Source organism: Capsicum annuum, chromosome 3 (assembly GCF_002878395.1).
Source record: "Capsicum annuum cultivar UCD-10X-F1 chromosome 3, UCD10Xv1.1, whole genome shotgun sequence".
In the NCBI taxonomy this organism is placed as follows: domain Eukaryota; kingdom Viridiplantae; phylum Streptophyta; class Magnoliopsida; order Solanales; family Solanaceae; genus Capsicum; species Capsicum annuum.
In genome coordinates this window covers 236,370,847-236,379,919 of record NC_061113.1, presented here as the reverse complement: position 1 = coordinate 236,379,919, position 9,073 = coordinate 236,370,847, and the positions used below count along the sequence as shown (strand labels likewise).

Genomic DNA, 9,073 nt, shown 5'->3' with positions numbered 1-9,073 from the left:
AAAAAAATGGCCCTTTTGATTTCGAAGTCCTGTTGGCACAAATAAGGGGTGCTTCTCGAAGCCCTTGAGACGGTGAATACAACTACGGAATCAATTTGGATTTTCTACGGTTGAATCACAAGATAATTGGAGTTGAAATTTGGCTAGGGTTTCTTAGTTTTCAATAATGGATGATAAAATAATGGATATGAGGCTAATTCTATGTATATAATGACCAATTTTCGTTCAAGAGGTGATGGAAAATGACCATATTGCCCTTAAAAATTTAAGTAAATCCAAATCTGTCCATGGTGGACTGTTTTGATAGGCTAAAGTAAATCGGCCATAACTCTTTGCTCCGATATCGAATTTGGGTGAAATTGGTATCGTTAGAAAGATAATTCAAAGTTATTTCATTTCATATAAATTAATCCACCCAGTTCGTCCTGTACAAGTAGTTATGATCGTTTGAAGTTGACCCTAAAAATCTGTTTTGAGAGGCTGAAGTAAAACGAGTATAACTCCTTACTCAGATGTTGGATTTGGATGAAACCAATTTCATTGGAAAGAAGACTCAAAGATATTTCTTTTGATATATGGTAGCTCTCCCAGTTCATTATATTGAGGGAGTTATGATCGTTCAAAGTTGACCCAAAAAACTGGCAGGCCTCAGTAGTTTTCCTGCACACTTTACTGTTCACATCCCGGCCACCGTTTTAAAGTTTCGAACGAGCTCGCTTATATCCGAAACTTATCCGTTTTTGGAAATCTTTATATCGTTGGAAAGCTTATTCAATAAACTTCGTATGGAACCATCGACGGGAAAATTCTGGTATAAATAAAGTCGATTCCTATACACCTATAATCAAACTATACACTTGAAACCATCTCAAAATAATCAATACTCATACTTAAGGATCAAAACATATACTCCAACACATATAACAATGGCTAATGCACGTAGTTAAGTACGGGGTGTTACAGGAAATCACTCTCCTTCTCCTCTTAGTCCTAATCTCTAATGGAGCAGATGGGAATAAAATCCTCTTTGATGGAATGAGACCCCTCTTAGATGTCAATTCCTTTACAGAATCAGTTAATGCATTAATAGCATTAATCACTACATCATGTTTTGCCCTGCAGTCTTGACATTTGCATGCAGAACATTCATTGGGAGAGGCAAAATCTGTATAACCAGTATGATCATACTCATAATGGTTTGCTTTAAATACTGTAAGAGGAGCATCATAGCACCAACAACATCACCACTACCACCACCAATAACTCCATCACCACTAAGACCATCAACAACAACAAGCCCACCCTCTAAAATTATTTTTCTTGTAATGGTTGTTGCTTCAAACAATTCTATTTTTATTCTGTCGATGACCTTAGGGTTCGATAAAGTTTGCACAAACCGTAAAGTAAGAAAAAATGGCATCTTCAACTCTCGATTGGTCGGAACTAGCAATGGATGCACAATCTAACATAAATTATTACATATATTAGAATGATGATTAGATCATTAAAAAAATCATTAATTAAAAGAAAAAATTAATTATAATTATACTTACTGCATCCTTCGGGGTGTTGAAGAGATCAAGAAAGTTTACATTTTTATCAGTTTTGGCCGACAACCATCTCAAGATTCTTGGATAGGAAACTCCTTCCTGGTAGTTCACTTGTTGTCTCAAATAAGGAATGGCTTCAAACGCCCAAGCCTATAAAATAACGCCAATAAATCAAAACCATTATTGAGAGAAAAAAATGAATGATATCATAATAGAAGAAAGAAATATTTACCATGAAAGCCCATGAAAAGCCATATAAGTTGACTGTCTTTGGCGCTAACGGAGTCAACAAATATTTGACAGTCATTTTGAAGCTTTCATACCCCCAAGAATAGATATTAAATGCATCAAGATCTTCGGAGAGCTTTATTAAAGTGAGGCTTATGTTGTTGTTAACGTCTCTTACCCAAAGAATATTATGTACAAACCAAACCAAGCACAATGACTGCTTGTGCTTATTTGAAAGTCCTTTACCTTTCAACGCTTCTATCAAATTTTTGTTTTTGAAACTTGGACCAACAATGGACACCCGGTCATCACGATCACATGACTTGCCTTTGCCTTTTTTGGGTGTGCGGGGTGTTTTTTTTTTGGTTAGAATAGGTATAACTTGAGAAGGAGGATAACATTTTAGTCCAATAACTATGGCAAACTCCATCCAACCAAAACAAACAGGCATGCCACAGTAATTTATCCATACCTCATCCATCTTATCTTTGTTTTCATACATAAACCTACGCTTGAGAAGTTCATATACCATTTCATTTGGAAATGAGCATTGTTGTCCTCCGGCAAATCAGGATATTTTCCAAAGCAGTTGTCCTTGAAATAAGCATCCAATTTTATTCTCGAAGTATTTTTTTGAAGGCGTCGAAAGATTTTCCCATGGATGACTTAACCATGAAATCACCCGTTAAATCTGTGGCACCATCGCACTGCATTCTCACAGGATAATGATCAATGCTAACGTCTTTGACCAACTCTTCGGTAGAAGGGCTATTAGCATCTACATCATTTATTTTGAAATATCCCTCCTCCCCATGTTTATCATATTCTGCTCTCGATTGAGATAACGCTTGTAAAGCAAGCTTATAGAGTGATGGATGTAGCCTACCTGCTTTATTTGTTCCTTTACTTGGACTTGATTCGGTTTCTAGTCTTTTGGAAATCATATTATCTAAAATTAGCAGGAATATAAAATAATATATTATTGTTGATTAATACATCGTTAAAAAGGATAACAGTAAATCAAATAAGCAAAACAGTAAAATAACAGTTGTAACAAATCATCGATCTGTTGCAACAGGTAGTATATTTGTTGTTGTATATAACCAAACTGTTATAGTGGATGAGTAATCTGTTGCAATAATACAAAACATATCACTCATCTTTTAAGACAGATGAATGGTCTGTTCAATAGATCACACCTATTGTGACATCATCTGTTGCAACATATGAGTGATCTATTAGAATATTTAAATAATCTGTTGCGATAATACAAAATATATCACTCATCTGTTGAGAAAGATGAATAGTTTGTGCAATAGATCACACATCTGTTGCAACATATAAGTGATCTGTCAGAGCAGTTAACTAACCTGCAGCAACGGCTGTGTAATTTGTTGTGACAATACAAAATATATTACTCATCTGTTGAGAAAAATAAATGGTCTGTGCAACAGGTCACACATCTGTTGCAGCATATGAGTGATCTGTTGGAACAGTTATCAACGGTCAATATTGTTTAGATTTCTTCTAACATAGGGTCGTCTATCGCGGCAGATGAATGATCAGTTAGAAAAATCAAGTCTTGGATATTTCCTATAGAAAGAGTTGATGGGATTTTATCCAACAGGAGGTTCATCTGTTGCATCAGATCATTAATCTGATGGTTCTTCTATTTCACCAGATGGTTAATTAGTTGCATCATATTTTTTATTCGATGCTTAATCTGTTGAACCATATGGTAAAGTTGTTGCATCAGATAGTTAATCTGTTGCATCGAATTATTAATCAGTTGTATCAAAATTATAATCTGATGGTTCTTTTTGTGCATCAGATGGTTGATCTGTTGCATCATATAATAAATTTGTTGTATCAGATGGTTAATATGTTGCACCAGATGGGTAATCTGTCGGAGAAAACAAAAAACAGTAGCACGATTTTGTTCAACAGAAAATAACAATTTCACCATTTTTACCAAGAACAGAATAAATCAAACCAAATTGTCGTTTTATTTTTATAAATACAAACAATAAAGAGGCTATTTCAGACTGCATTTTAAATTAGTGCAACAAATATTGAAATTGTTAACCAATATTATAAGAGAAGTTGGCTCAAGTTCCTCGTTTTCTTCAAAACTAAAAAGGCCATAAATTTTTATCTGTGAAGGAAGAAAAGGAATGATGAAGAATTCAAAGCTGTTATGGCCGGAGAGCAAGACTGTCACGTCGATTGAAGGTTGAAATCGAAAAGGAACTCGAAGCCCAACTATTTGTAGTCGGATGTTGAAGTCGCCGAGGATTGAAATGAGAAATTTGTAGAATAGTTGGTTGGGAGAGAGTTAAGAGAAGCTATCGAGAGAGGGATGAGAGACAGGTTGATTGAATTAAAGAGGGGAACTCGAAGCCCAACTATTTATCTCCGGAGGTAGAAGTCGTCGAGGGTTGAAGGGAGAAAAAAGGGGAACTTGAAGTGCAACTATTTGTAGCCGGAGGTAGAAGTCGTCGGGGGTTGAAGGGAGAAATTTTGTAGAATTGTTGGTTGGGAGAGAGTTGAGAGAAGCTGTCGAGAGAGAGGAGAGAGTAATTGATTTGGATTGAAGAGGGGTGTGGGTTGGGTTGATTTGTATTTTTGAAAAGATTAAAGAGTTTTGAAAATATTAGTCAAGTCCACAATTAACTTAATCAAGTTTCTTAATGATGTTTGACCCTATCTGTTGGTCAATGTCATCAATCCTTCATTCAAGACTTAAGACACCTTTCCTTCAATTTTCTCATGTTACTAATCATTATAATTACATTAATAGACTAATAATTTCATACAAAAGAGGTACTAATATGGCTAAAGTTAAGTTCTTCATAAATACAAAAAGTGAAAATGTTCAATTAAAATGTCGAAAAAGAAAACCTAAAATCTGATTAATAATAGTATTCTCTCCGCCCCATATTAATTGATTATCTTATAAAAATAATTGTCTCGTTTTATTTGATCACCTAACTAAATTAAAAAAATATTAATTAATTTTTTTTTATATTACCCTTGTAATTAATTCGTTTTGAGAGTGTTTATGCTGTTTATTAAGTTTCTAAAAAGATTTTTTAAGAGGTGAATTAATAAAATTACTTTTTTATTTGTGATATTTTAACATAGATGTAATATAATTGTTTTGAGCTAGGCTAGTTCTATGAGTTTTCAATTTATGCGAATTTAATATTTGTTATTCATTATAAAAATATTTAACTACAAATTGTATTAGTATTGAATTATATTCATTTGAAATTATTATTAAAATTATATATATAATAATAATAATAATAATAATAATAATAATAATAATAATAATAATAATAAGATTAAGATTAAGATAAGTTAACATCATGACTAGTGCAAGAAAAAGAAATGAATATATAAAAGTAGTGAAGGAGAATTAGGACTATAAGAATAAACTTGGAATAAGGAATAATTATAAGGGACACAAATGTAATTTAATTGATCAACTTTAATAGCTTATAAGTTGCCCCCACCCCCCCACCCCACCCCACCCCCCAAAACAAAATAAAAAAACTAGAAATGGTTGCTTTTTGTTTTTGCTTAAAAAAGTCAAGATTGTTTTTTTTTAAGCAATTATAAAAATTATCAAACACCCTTTTAAACAAAAAATAACTCATAAGCTATTTTGACCAAATTAAAAACTTACCCAAACACCCACTAAACCCTTATGGTTGACATATGTACGGAAATGTGTGTCTCATATTCTCGCAATCATGTTAGGTTTATGATTTTTTTCATATTAAAATTTAGTAATATTAAGTGTTACTCTTTTTCAATAAAAATTGTGAGGGATATTCTCAATCAATAAGATAAGACATAACATACTACTGAATCTATTAAGAAATCGAATTCACATCAATTACTAATTTTCATGCAATGATTATTAATTAAAATAATTTGATTTTTGTCTAAAACAAGATGATTTTGAAAAGTAGAATATAGATTGAAAATAAAAAAAGAAAAGTAGAATATAGAGATGGGAAACTCTAGACACTATGGCAATTATACATGTAGAACAATTAAAGAAGTGGAAAAATGAAAAAAAAAAATAACATACCCTCTCTACTTTTTTTTACTTGACTCTTGTTGGCTTGACATATTTTTTGAGAAAATTTTACTTATGAGTATATTTTACTAAATTAATATTATTAATAATGCTTTGAAACTTTTAAATTTGATTATTATTACTTATATAGTTATTAAATATAAGAGGTAGAAATGAAAAACTATAACAAATTTTTTGTGATTTCATAAATCAGACAAGTAAATTAAGTAAAACAAATCGGAAGGAGTAATTTGACAAATTAGTCCCTTCCCTCGTTGATGAAGAAAACATTATTAAAGAAGAAAAAACGAAGCGAGAATATCCTTCCAACAACTTAAAAGGGACAAGTGAATTCTGCAATATTAATTTAGAAGTAGTCAAATCCTTTAAACCACAGTTATTCGACAACTGCATTAATTGTCCCAACAACTATTTTATTATCCAATAACTTTGCATAATTTTCAAACAACTTTTATAATTATTGAGATAATATTTAGGGTCAATTTGGAAAACCATTGTGTGAATTCGATTTGGTGTAATTAGGTGTAATTACACAGTTTAACATGTTTGGTGGTTGGCCAGGTAACTACTTGGTCAACATGTATTTGGATATAATTGGTTGGAGTAGTTACGCTCTCCAATTCTCGTGAGTTGTAAATTGTTGGTAATTAGATGATGTAATTACAAGTTGATTATTATAATTTTTTTTTAAATTCTATTTTTATTTTTTCTTTTAATTTATTGTTTAATTTCTATTACTGTAAATTCCCATGAATTTAATTATTCTAATATTTTTTAAAATATATTTTTTATTTTATATTATTTATATTTAATTTCTTTAATTCTCATTTCTCAATCTTAATTTCTTGTGATTCCATGCAATTTTTATTTTTTTTTGTAACTAACATGATTTTATTAATCACCAAAGTAACCATTACAGATCAAAACATAGCTTAACAAACTCAGCTGACTATACTCACAGAAAAAGGGAAAGACAAGGATATCATCTATTTTACATTTATTCTCTTATTAGCATAATTTTTAGTATGCTAATTTTATATTAAAGTAGAATTCATTGTAGAATTCATTGTAGTATGCTAATTTTATATTAAAGTAGAATTCATTGTTGAATAAGGTTGTAAATTTTCATTTTCCTTTTTTTTTTAGTCATATTTATGTACACTTATGTTGAAAATTGAGATAAGAGTATTATGTTTACTTTTTTATTTTAAATTTTAAACTTATGTTATATTTTCAGTTTCAATTTATTTGTTTTAGTAACACCAATTTGATATTTCACATTGCAAGCCGTTCATTTTTTAGTTAAACTTGATAGATTATTTTTTCTGTCAAATATTTTAATAATTTATGACATTTTATTTATAATGTTAATCTTTTTTGTCAAGCATGTATCTCATAATATTCTTAAAATCATGCATGTTTAATTTTTATGATTAATTTAATTAAAATAGACTAATTTAAAAATACAAGTCAATTGTTGTTTTATAATATTAATTAAGGAGACTTGTTTATTAATTAATATATTTTAAAATATAATATATATCTTAAATAATTAATTTAATATTATTTATAAAGGCTCATATTTATCGAATATTATTAATTTTTAATAATTGACTTTTATTAATAAAATGTAATATAATGATTTAATTACACTTGTAAATCAACTAGTACACTTGTAATTATATTGTATAAAACAAGAATGTCATCACAATTATTGGGCTTATAATTAATTATACCAATGTCAATTATAACAAAAATAGAAAACTAAAAAACAAAAATAAAATCTCAGATTTACCCATACCTTATCGCCCTTATATAGCAGAGACAAAATGAGCCGTTGTCCTTTGTAAACTTATTTCTTCCTCCCAACAAGAAGTAGAATAACTAACTTGGGTCTCACAAATACTGTAAGAAATTTGAATTTGTATACACACAAATTGGTGTCATTTTCACATTGATTTGTACCGTTTTCAAGAAGAGCTAATCCCTTTTCGTTGCCGCGATTGATTTAGGAAATGCATTGATGGAGGAAGATTCTGATTCTTGTACCCCCATTTTTCTCAATCAAGATTCAAGGTAATTCTTGTAGTGATTTTCTTGATTTTGTATTGAGAGTATCTATGCAACCCTTTCTGTAGTACACTCATTTTTGAGAGTAATTCGATTTTCTTGATTTTGAATTGGGGGTATTTTTGCGTACTCTCATTTTTAGAATAATTCTTACAAAACATGGTGATTTTCTTGATTTTGAGTTGAGGGTATTTATGCAACCCTTTTTCAGTAGTACATTCATTTTTAGAGTAATTCTTGAAAGTAGGGTGGTTTTAAGATTTTGAATTGAGGGTGTTTATGCTCCCTTTTTGCATTGTACTCATTTTCTAAGTTGCGTCAGACTCTTCACTTTCAATGCTTGCACCGTATCGGATTCTCCAAAAATACTCTACTTTTGGAGAATCCGACATGCTCCGCTGATAGAAAGTGAATCATAACCAGTGTCAGTTATTGATTTGGTGATATCTTGGGTGCCATGATAAGAGGGGGTGGGGGAGGTGAGTATCTTTGCATGATGGTACTGTTTATTTTTTGTTCTTGTTCTTTTCCCCACCTCTTGTTGCCTTAGTGACGATGTACTTCTTTTCAAAGCTGTTGTTGGGAGCCCTTTTTGAGTTGTGTTATCCTTCTTTCTCATTTTGAAGTACTATGTTCAGAGAAAAATCCTAGTCAATGAAGGAAGTAACTTTAATCTTCTTCACACTTTCTTCTTTTTGTCAAATGAAAGTTTTATTAAGGTTTTGACGATTGTGGCGCTTCCTGTAATCACCGTAAAACAAGCTTGTAAGGCGTTGGGTGGTGATCAAAGTTTTAATGGAAATGGTCCAGTTTTTGAAGTACTTCTAAAACAAAATCTTTCTGACACTAGAGTCAAGAAGTGGCATTGCACAAGTTTTGACTTACTGTTAAATTCAAAATTATTAGGAATTCTTACTATCTAATATAACCATGTTTTCGGTTTTTATAATTAATTAATGGGTACGGATATGTTAGTCATTTTAGATGCTAGTATCTTTATGGCTAATACAAAGTACTCGTATTCCACGTCATGCCCGGTGTAAAATAATACAAGATTTCTGACATAAGTTACATGGAACATGCTTCTATTTTTATGAAAAACAGAAATGATAAC

General features: G+C 30.8%; 1 protein-coding gene across 5 annotated transcripts in view; it reads left to right on the top strand.

Annotated features, from left to right (window-relative positions):
• The first annotated feature begins 7,644 nt into the window (after positions 1-7,644).
• Positions 7,645-9,073, top strand: part of LOC107862889 (integrator complex subunit 9 homolog) — a 17,178-nt gene continuing 15,749 nt past the window's right edge. For 4 of the 5 annotated variants that reach the window (XM_047409561.1, XM_047409560.1, XM_047409559.1 and 1 more), the window contains exons 1-2: positions 7,646-7,796; positions 7,902-7,965. The gene's annotated coding sequence lies outside the window, so the exon portion shown is untranslated. Of the gene's footprint in view, positions 7,797-7,901; positions 7,966-9,073 lie in introns of all 5 variants that reach the window. The other variant, XM_047409563.1, reaches the window with a different exon arrangement.